Source organism: Sinocyclocheilus anshuiensis, unplaced genomic scaffold (genome assembly GCF_001515605.1).
Source record: "Sinocyclocheilus anshuiensis isolate Anshui unplaced genomic scaffold, SAMN03320099.WGS_v1.1 scaffold235, whole genome shotgun sequence".
NCBI classification, from domain to species: Eukaryota; Metazoa; Chordata; class Actinopteri; order Cypriniformes; family Cyprinidae; genus Sinocyclocheilus; species Sinocyclocheilus anshuiensis.
The window spans coordinates 721,063-731,908 of NW_015552562.1; the positions used below are offsets into that span (position 1 = coordinate 721,063).

At 38.0% G+C, this 10,846-nt stretch overlaps 2 long non-coding RNA genes across 2 annotated transcripts in view; both read left to right on the plus strand.

Annotated features, from left to right (window-relative positions):
* LOC107664746 (uncharacterized) overlaps positions 1 to 1,882 on the plus strand; it is a 20,815-nt gene extending 18,933 nt beyond the window's left edge. The window contains exon 3 of the long non-coding RNA XR_001631486.1: positions 1,523 to 1,882. This is a non-coding gene — a long non-coding RNA (uncharacterized LOC107664746). The remainder of the gene's footprint in view (positions 1 to 1,522) is intronic.
* A 3,421-nt stretch (positions 1,883 to 5,303) lies between these two features.
* Positions 5,304 to 6,927, plus strand: LOC107664729 (uncharacterized). The gene is made up of 3 exons (XR_001631485.1): positions 5,304 to 5,385; positions 5,474 to 5,565; positions 6,871 to 6,927. It is a non-coding gene; the product is annotated as an uncharacterized LOC107664729 (long non-coding RNA).
* Positions 6,928 to 10,846: the final 3,919 nt, after the last annotated feature.

Below are 10,846 nucleotides of genomic sequence, written 5' to 3' on the forward strand. Positions count from 1 at the left end.
TGAAAAATTTAAGGGGGTCTGAATACTTTCCTATATATATATATATATATATATATATATATATATATAAAAAAATTCTCATCTTAGGCATTTTTTTTAACTAGTCAGATTTACACAAACTATTAAACACTAACGTTTTGAAATGTCTTTTTTTTTCCATGCCTTTGAATGCATTTGATTTATACAGCCTGTGTTCGGTGAGTAGCATGTCTGCCTTGTTAGTGGGAATAGAAGAAATGTATTTATCTTTTCAGAATTCATAAAGGCTGATGTGATTATTTAGTTTTGACTGTACATAATTAGCTTGAGATTATGGCATAATTTAATGTGTTTTATTAGTGTATTGTTTATGGTAATTTATTGTTCATGTACTCAAATATTGCGAGACGTTCTGCATTTGTCAATGGCACATTTGGGTCTCTAATTAGGTTGCATGGAGTTGCGAAAAAAATTGTGCGAAGATGATGACAGGCCTATCAACATATCTCAGAGGTTTATGGGTAACTTGCAGTGTGAGAATGTGACTTGGATGACAAACACAATGTGATGTGCTCTGTTTATGCGTCTCAGCGTGTATTAACATTTGTGCACGTGCTGCTTTCGCAAGCTGTTTTTATGGCAGTGACGACACACACTCGCACTCGCACATAAGCGACTGTCAGGAGGCTTCTGTTTGTATCAGAGCGAATTCATATTTACTTAAAACTCAATATTCACACAATGCACTTTGAGCTTCTCTTATTACTCACGCAGTTCAGCTGCCAGTTCAGGTGTCGGTGCTGAAGGTGTTATATGGGCTGTGCCAAGCTGGGCGCATTAGTCGAGGAGTCCCAGCCCTCTCTCACCGGATGCCATGCTTTAGGGAATTCTTTCTGATTTACACATATTCCCCCAAGCATCTCTCACTCCGTCTGAAGTCACTGAATCAGCACTATGCGGATTTACAGGGCCCTCGCTTCTCAAAGAGGCCTGACAGCTTTGGCTTTCATAGCGTTTTAATGTGACATTCTTGCGTCGTATTTTGTTTATTTTCCTCTTCCTTCATGTCGGGAATCTGCTAGCGCTGTCGGTCCGGCTTACACACCTGCAGCGCCCCAGGGGAAGAGCGCAGCTCACACCCCTGACGCTCTTAACTTTGAGGAAACGAGGAACACTTAGACGTGAGGAACCTTTCAGAGATCAGAGTGTGGAGTTATTACCCGGCCGTAACAAAACACTGTCGCTGCAGTTCCGCCGCTCCATCTAAACACCAACCAAACCTGTCATCTCCAGCCAATTATCAACAAAGTCAAATTGGCAGGAATGAAATTTACAGTGCCACACTTAAAATAAGGGAATGATGTTTAGTCTACAATCCCAATGAACGCCTTAGTGTTTTTGCTCTCCGTATCAAGCTTGGTAGTTATACGGGATTAATTGTTGTTTTTGGAATAACAGTATCTGTAGCTACTGGTCTGTTTGTGTGTGTGCGTATGCGCATGCTAACTTTTTTTTTTTTTGCATACGTATGTGTGATCTGCAGCTCCTGGGACATCAGGCACACCAGGAACGGTCTCTTTCCCAGAGTGCCGTGCAGCAGTGCCCGCCTAGCTTTGGCACCTCAGCTGTCAGCCCGCTCTGCTGATGAGGAGAAGGTGTGGGGCGATGAAGCCGATAATGAAGGTACCATCTTGTTGTCACGACAGATTGTTTGCTCTGGGCTTTCCGAGGTGCCAGCGAGCTCCAGCAAACTCCACGCCCCCTCTGCCTCGGGGCTTGGCACCTCTGCTGGGGAGAGGAAAGTATTTTTACCCGGCGTGCAACTTTCCACACTCCTTGCCCAGAGCAGCCATGTTAACTCTGAATGATAATATTTTGCCTAATGACTGTGTATTTTGTAGAAATGCACGTGTTTTCGGTTTCCCTTTGTGATAATAAACTGTAAGCACACACACACAAAATATTTTACTTTGAAGAGCGTGTAAAATTAAACTCATTTCTTTTCCCGTCGCAGATTTAGATTTACTCCGAAATGGTTTAATGTGGGGTTTCTCGCTCTCTCCGAGGAGCTTTAGAGCTGAAGCCTCTGAATGGCAGTATCTGAGTGAGCCAAGACTTCAAAAGGGGGCTTTGTGAAATCTGTGAAGGATTTGCTTCTAATGAGAGTTTGCCCACTTGATGAGGGACGCCCACTTCCTCTGCGCTAAATGCCATATTCATTACCTGCTTGTCTCTGATATTGTGCTCTTTGTCTCTGATTTGTTGTATTCTTTATAATCTGCCACTCCAGATCAAAGTGATCTGAACTTTATGCTCCCTAAACGCATAAGGATCCTTACAGATGGGTAGAAACAGAGGAAAGACAAACTAACTAACCAACTAACTAACTCTAAAATCGAACTAATAAAACATATATAGACTTTGACAGAAGGTTTAAAACTAACTAAAACGAACTAACTAGTGAGATGATATCTATGCTTGATAGTCTAGAAACGGAAAAATAAAACGAAGATTATTGCAGATTGACAAAATAAGTAAAACAACAAATAAATAAATAATAATTCCATGTTTAATTCAGTGTGATACTTGCTGTTTCTTTGTAATTATTTGTGAAATTGACTTGCAGTTTCTGAGTGAAAATTGTTTCAACGTAAATTCTACACCATTTTTTTCAGTGTAATTAAAACAAGAGGACAAGAGCACAGCTAACTAACTTACTAAATAACTAAGTAAGTAACTAAATAGTGATCTGATCATAGGCAAACACATACTGACTCTGGCAGAAGGGTAGAAACAGGAAAGACTAACTAGCTAACTAAGTATAAAAACTAGACCTTGACAGAAGGATTAAAACAGATGAAAACTAAATAGCTAAATAACTAACTAGTGAGATGATGTCTGTGCTCAATAAACATATAAGCAACCTCACAAAAGTGTAAAAACAGGACAAAAACTAACTAAAGTGTACTGAGGTTAATTCCTGATAACAACTTAATGGCACTGACAGAAGGATTAAAACAGAGCACAGCTAACTTAACTAGCTAATTATATAATTAACTAGTAATCTGATATTAGGTAAACACATATGGACCCTGGCAGAAAGAGAAAAGACTAATGCCGAGTTCACACGGCACGATTTTAGCCCGATTTTTCACTCGCAGACAGGTTTTGCGAAATCGCCGACAAATGCCCAAAATCGGAGGCAAATCGGTGCTCGTTCACGCGAGTGACAATCACGCAGTGTGAATTATCAAAGACGCGAACTGAGGGAATCGCCGACACGTCGCCGACGCCCACAAAATATTTGGCATGCTAAATATCTGGAGCTGTCGGCGATTCACAATCACGCAGTGTGCAATGATTTCTGACTGAAAACTACATCGGCGATGACCTACAGCCAATGAGAGACCAAGATACAGGGCAGAGGGAAGTTCGGGGAGGAGTCCTAATAAAAACTAACTAATAAAGCATAGACCTTGACAGAAGGATTAAAACAGAGGAAAAGCAAATAACTAAGTCACTATCTGTGAGATGATAAACACATAACCAACCTCACAAAAGCGTAAAAACAACTCAACTAACTAACTAACTAAAGCCAGGCTCACACTACAGGATTTTTAGCCCGATTTAGCCCTGATTTTCCCCTCCCGAGAATCAGAGCAAAAATCTTGTTGAGCATCTCGATCGGTCCCGATGTTCGGCATGGATTATCTGGTAATGTGAGGCGCACAAAAATCGGGGCCGCCACGATCATATCAAACATGTTTGATATTTAGGATTTAAATCGAGATGATGATGGCTATGTGATTACGTCAGTACTTTCACAATAGCCAATGCACGACCGAAAAAAAACAGCTGCTGTACGGCTCTGTTGGATAGTGGAGACGGAGGAAACTGCTTCTTGACGTTTTGTAGTAACACGATTGTCTGTATAATGTGTCGAAAACGTATCACAAACGTAAGGAGAAAGAGAAGCGCTGGGGTGAAATCGCCTCAGTTTTGAATGTACCGGGTGAGTGCAGAAAGCTACTAGCACGCTAGCTAACATGTGTAAACATCACTGAAATATCAATGACGATCTGCTGCGTGAGATCACGTGAGGGCTCCCTCTGGCGTGATAATCGTAATAAGATCTTGTGTGATGCGCCACGATTTTCAAATTTTGTAGTATGTGCATGTTTAAGATTTGAGGGAAGATAATCTGCAAAGATTCTCCTTATGTGTGTGCTGAGACCAGATTTCATAATCGGTTAGGATTTTAAAACTCCTGTAGTGTGAGCCAGACTTAAGTGTACTGAGGTTTATTTCTGGTAACAACATAATGGCACTGACAGAAGGATTTCTAAAGCTAACTTAACTAACCTTTTATAATGACCTAATCTGATCAAATACATATGGGCCCTGACAGAAGGGTAGACAGAGAAAAGACTAACTACCTAGCTAAAAAAATGAACTAATCAGCGACAGAAGAATTAAAACAGCAAAACAAAATAATTCAATAACTGAATGTTAGATGATGTCTATGCTCGATAAACATATAAGGACCCTCACAAAAGCGTAGAAAGAGGAAAAAACTAACTAACTAACTAAATAAATACATAAGTGTACTGATAAAAACATGATAAAACATAATGGCCCTGACAGAAAGATCAAAACAGTGCAAACTAGCTAACTTCCCTATACTAACTAGTGATCTGATTGTAAACACACATAGTAACCTTGGCAGAAGGGTATGGGAAAAATAGCTAGCTAACTAACTAACCAACTAGCTAGCCAACTAACTAGTGGTGTAATTTTCTGATTGATAAACGCATCCTCGCACCCTGAGAGAAGGGCAGGAAGAGCTAATCAAGTAAATAAATAAATCCTAATAACTTTTAGGGCATTAATCCCACTAATGAAATGAATCATTTGAATGAAACAATATGCAGAAGCATCTGCTTTCTCTGACTCTTAACTTGCTGAAAAGTCCAAACTATCTCCAGAGTCTCTCTTGCAGCACACCAAACACTGTTTTCACATGGAAGGGCCATCTGTCCTCCGCTCTTCCCTTGCGAGGGCTTTTCTTGGCACACAGGGATGCTCTACCTCCACCGCCGACACTCTGAAATAACTCTCTCCAGTCAACTCCCAAAAGTGGTGGGATTTGGACTGTGATTGGACGTTCTGTGTGTGTGAATCCGCTGAAAGTATTTGGAGAAGCATAGATCTCACACTAAATGTCACACAAAGTGAACTGCCAACATATGAATTGAAGTAAATATTTTCTCAGGCATAAATTCATGTGACCAATTAACTCCCAATCTGTTTCAGATTTTGATGCAAAAAAGGAAGACAAATCTAAGAATATCTTCTTAAATATCTTCATTTCCTGAATCCTTTATGTCCGTTCCACCTGTCACAAAAGTGAGTCATCAAAGCCCTGGGGCTTTCAGAGGAAGACAGGCTTATGTAGGGACAACTAAAGGAAAGCTTTAATCTGTCTTCTTTTCAGGTCCTGAATGGTTGAGAGCTAAAGAGGCCCGTGGCAATAGGATGCATGAATGAGATCGGATTGGACGGTCAAAACCTGACCCGTTTCTCTGGGTAATTAGACATTTTGAAAATTCGAAAAAATTTTAAATAAAAAAAGTAATGAGCTATTAGCAGTCAGCCATGATTAATTTATGCAGCAATAGTGTAGAATAGAAAGATTAAGTGAGTAGTATTTGTCTGGTCAAGTGATCTCAGCATGAGAAAGGGTTATTTTAGTATTATTTATAGTAAAAGAGTATTTATCCATTTTTGAACTAGATTTTAGTTTTATATTTTTCATTTTTATTTTTAATTTTAGCTTGTTTCTGTCATTTTAATTTAATGTGCTTTTGCCTTTTTTTTTTAGTACTATTTTAGTAATATTTAGTACTTCAGCTTACATTGTTTCAGTTAGTTGCCCAGGCAACATTTCTAATTTTTATTTATTTTTATTTTTTAAATCAATCATTTTTAATATTTCAATTCCTGATATTATTTGAGCAGTTTTAGTGTTAATTAGGTTTGCAAAGGGGTGGAAAATTTCCGGAAACTTTCCAAAAATCCCTGGAAGATTCCAAAAAATCCTGGAATGTTTCCGAAATTTACTGGAGATTTTCTAACCCGTTTTTGCAACCCTAGTGTTAATTAACAATAGCAAAACTATTTTAGTAATGTTTTAGTACTTCAGCTTACTTTATTTCATTTAGTTGCGCAGGCAACATTTCTAAATATTGTTTATATTTTAAACAGTTTTTTATTGTTTATAAAACTTAATTTTGTTTTATTTCAACCTTATTTTAGTTCCTGAAATTAGTTTTAGCAGTTTTAGTTTTAATTAACAATAACAATGCTGTCATGAGGTTATTACAGTTAACTAAAACTAAAATTAAAACTAAATTTAAAACCATTTCATTGTTTAAAATAAAATAAATGTCAACTGAAATAAAGTATGAAAAATATTTAATTTCAGCTAGTTGCCTGGGCAACATTTCTCATTTTAATTTTGTTTAACTAAAACTCAAGTAAAAAAAATAAAAATAAATATATATGTGTATGTATAAAACTGAAACTACCAAAAATGAAAAACACAACAAAACCACTAAAACTTTAGCTAAAATTTAAATGAAAAATATTAAAATAAAAATTTATTCAAAATATGAATAAAAACTATAAAAGTATTTTATGATAGCACTGGAGGCAACCCGATCCATATTAAATAAAGTTTTTATTATGCTACAAAGACTGAATTGTTGATCTCATATGTACGTTATTTTCAAATAGTTGTAAAAAGTACCGTTAATTTATTTACGTGTTAAAATGAGGACGATACATCCGTTTAACAATACATATGAATTGCACCTTTAACTAATCTTTCAGGGCAGGCATGTTTTCATATCACACCCCATGCCATGAAAGCGATGACCAGATGAAAGGCCACGCAAACGCCAGTATGCCCCCTCGCTGCAGAGCTGAAGGCTAGGAAGCGATCGTGAGTGCTGCGCTAATCACTGCTGATAATACAGTGAGCTCCGGTCCTGCCGCTCGTAATGAGCGAGTTGTTTTGGGAACCTGGGATGACGGCGGCTCCTGCAGGTGTCTGTTGTGTTGGCTCTCCAGGAGAGGTTTAGGAGTGGGAGGAGTGGCGGCTAGTTTGAAAACCACCACTAGCAAAGGAGCAGGCATGGATTAGCGTGTTCCCAGCAGTATGGTGCTGTTTTGGAGGTAACGTCATTAGATGGCATTAAAGCGATTCACTTTTTTCCCCTTTATGCCGGAGTCTTTCCACAGTGAGGGGGGGATTAGAGTAAAAGCAGCTTTAATTGACAAACCACAATCATTATCGATTTGCCTTCAAATAACGTTATCCTCGCTGATACCCTACATAAGTGTCTAGCTTTAGATCCAAAGAAAACAAAGTGTGTTGTATTCATGTTCTGAAAGCGATCCTGAGTTTCTCATGTTTAGTCAAACAAGGTTGATTGTGTTTAGCAAAATCCGTGTACGTGTATCTGAAATTAGTTCAACATCCGAAGTAGCGTTTTGTGAAAATGCCAGGTTGTTTCGTCTAATGGCGCCTACTTCAAACTTTATTACCTGGCTGAAAAATTACAATTCGCCAATTACAGCCATTAGAAATGAACTATTTTGCTCAAGTGAGGCAACTTTACCATTGGCCTAGCGGGAACAAGCAGCGCTGCACTAATGTAGCCCTTCATCTCTCTAGAGCCGTGCTGTAATTAAAGCATGATTAAGAGGCCGGGGCTGATGAATGTGTTTCTAAGTGCCCCATGCTGTGCTGCTGTTGGGCCCAGCATGGCGATTTTAATTGATTCGGGCTAATCAGTGAGCAGAATTAAAACAGTCACAGTTGTTTGGAAGAACAAGAGAGCAGGTCTGGGCACCAGGATGAGTGAAACCAGCAGAAGGCCTGATCCGCGCTGGAACGGCTTTCAGCCCTGCATAAATTACGGCGAGGAGGCGCAGCATCGCGCCTGGCAGTTTGGTGAGACAAATGTGAGCTGCTATTTTTTATTATCTGCAGAAAGACTGCTCTGCCTCGTTTTTATGCCTACACAGGACTATGTGTTGTCCATGCGCAATTATTTGAATGGAAGTGAATTGTGTGCGTGATTGCAGCAGGTGATTTGATTTATTAGCTTGATTGCTTTGGCGGCGCACAGAATACATTCTATGGAGTCAGTTTGAAGATTTCTAATGATTGCAGGGTTGCGTAATGTCAAGCCGAAGGATTCTATAAGCTCAAAACTGACAAGCTGAGTAGTCTTTAGTTGGTTTAACCCCCCTGTTGTGGCTGTAGTGTTGGCAAGGGGCCCTGCTGCTCAAGAAGAGGAAGTCCTGATGATGTCCGTGACAGCAGCCCTCGGGGCCTGGACTGGAGCCAGAGAGTCCATAATGACAAGCACTCAGATGGACTAATGACTTCACAGGACTTAAATTACAACCTTAAATCACTGAAGGGGTCAACTGTGGAGGGAAAACGCCATAGAAGGCAGATAAAGTTAAAGCAGGTTAATATTCTTCTAGAATCGAACTTTTAGATTAGATTTGCGTAGGGCTGGGTATCGATTCAGATGTCCCGATTCGATTTCGATTCGCAAGCTCTCGATTCGATTCTCGATTTTTTTTTTTATATTCAGTGAATATAGTTTTAATACAAATGCTATTGATATTTCTAGAAAATTAACAGTGAACATCAGTTTACAAATGGTGAATTAATAAAAAGAAATTAAGCCACATGCCTGTATTTTAAACCTATACTTTTTTTTGTATGGGTCCTTTTTTAAACAATAATAGGGCCCTATAAAATGTTCTTAATTTTTCTGGTAATCAGATGAAGGCATAAAACATTAATTTAATTTATCCTAATCAAATTAAAAGTAAACCCTTTTATTTTTTGGCAAACAAAGTGCTGCACAACAGAGGTTTACTGTTAAAATTAAAAAGAAAACAGATGTGATTATTCCTTTAAAAATAAAGATTTATTAATATTTATTAGCAGTAGTAGCATTGATTCTTAAGACTGCTAAATAGTAATATATTCTGACAGTTTCTTAATGTTAAACTAAACTTTTATTTTGACGGGTTGCCGTGAAGAACTTGCAGCTGCTGTGTATGTGATATGACGGTAGTTTTGGCTTTTGAGAATCGGTATCGAATCGACGTCATTTAAAAAAAACGATTAATCAAAAAATCAATTTTTTTGCCCAGCCCTAGATTTACGTGGAAGGTGTTGAAGGAATAGTTCACCCAAAAATAACTACTCACCTACATGTTGTTACAAACCTGTATGACTGACTTTCTTCTGCGCTGAAACAAAGCAAATACATACTTTACAGTTTACAAAAACTTATGAGTCACAAATGCTCCCATCCAGCCAAAAAAAATAAATAAATAAAAATAATAAATATATATTTTTGAAAATATATAAATATATTTTAAAACATTTAAAAATATATTTTGACCTATATATTTAAATCCAAGATAATACATTCACATACAGTAAAAAACAACTTTATTTGAAAATACTTAACAATATTCCCCCCAAAAAACAATACAATATTACAATATATTACAAATTAAACATTGTTAAATCATTATGAATCTAGTTTTGATCTCTATAGGCTATTCCATCCACATTTGCATTTAGCCTAAAAGCAGTCTACTGTAAGACTGGAAATGTATTTTCTCGCTCCTGAAATACATTCTGAAATATATTTTGGTTTATGAAGGTTTAAACGAAATATATTTAATTAAATATGTTTCAAAAATATATTTAATTGAGCTTCACTGTTTACAACATATATTTATTATTAGTTATTTGTTGTGTTGTGATGCTAAGAACTCATCTTTTTGCCCTTGTTGATTGTCACAGTTTTTATGTTTGTGTGTTTTTTTGTTGAGGTCTTAACATTTTGTACAACATTTAGTAGGATGATTGTACTTTCACAAACAAAGATACCATAGTTTGCTTAACATATTAAAGGCACAATATGTAATTTTTTGCCGCTAGAGCGTGCGTATTCAAAACAAACAAAGAAACAAAGGCGTAGTTAGATGACGCCGTGACTGGGTGTGGAATCATGGGAGTTGTCGTCTTCATCCCAAAGCAAACCGACGGGACTGAAATCGTGTTCATGGACGAGCTAATGTATTAAAGATTTATTAACATAGTAGAATGAAGCAGGGTGAGGCTGAAAGCCGTCGAAGCGAAACGAGGCCGCTGAACGAGCGTGACACACGGCTCGAAAGCAGCGTAGCTTTTATTATGCCACAGTCGACCGCTTCCGCTCCTTCCGGTCGTGCGTATGTCGGGTAAAGCAGCGCTGTTTTATCATACTAGATACATTTGAAAGTTCTGTTATAATGCTACTCTGTGCGGTCGTCACCGGTCTATTAAAACACACAACATATTAAAGTGTCTTTGGTGTTTCCATGTTTTCTACAAAACAAAACCGGAAATCGAGGGGTTATGACGTCATTAGCAGGCGACACAATGACACATATGGACACGGTCCGTGTCTCTACTTAAAATTGCTTATTTCTCTGGATTTAAACATTCTTCGAAACATTTGGGATAATGTAAGTACACAAGTCAGCAAAATATATAACACTGTTCTAGTGGTTTTTGGACCATACATTATTGTGCCTTTAAATGAAACATTTGATTCAGATTGGGACTTCAGAGCGGGTTCGCGTATCATTTGATTCGGATTGGGACTTCGGAGCGGGTTCAATAATCATTTGATTCAGATCGGGACTTCAGAGCGAATTCGCGAATCATTTGATTCAGATCGGGACTTCGGAGCGGGTTCAAAAATCATTTGATTTCGAT